Genomic DNA, 400 nt, shown 5'->3' on the forward strand with positions numbered 1-400 from the left:
ATACACTAATGATGAAAAATCTGAAAGAGAAATTAAGAAAACACTCCCATTTACCATTTCAACAAAAAGAATAAAATATCTAGGAATAAACCTTCCTAAGGAGACAAAAGACCTGTATGCAGAAAACTATAAGAACCTCATGAAAGAAATTAAAGTTGATACAAATAGGTGGAGAAATATACCATGTTCTTGGACTGGAAGAATCAACTTTGTGAAAATGACTCTACTATCCAAAGCAATCTATGGATTCAATTCAATCACTATCAAACTACCACTGGCATTTTTTTACAGAACTAGAACAAAAAATTTCACAGTTTTTATGGAAACACAAAAGACGCCGAATAGTCAAAACAATCTTGAGAACGAAAAATGGAGCTGGAGGAATCAGGCTACCTGACTT

This window comes from Physeter macrocephalus, chromosome 21, assembly GCF_002837175.3.
Source record: "Physeter macrocephalus isolate SW-GA chromosome 21, ASM283717v5, whole genome shotgun sequence".
In the NCBI taxonomy this organism is placed as follows: Eukaryota; Metazoa; Chordata; class Mammalia; order Artiodactyla; family Physeteridae; genus Physeter; species Physeter macrocephalus.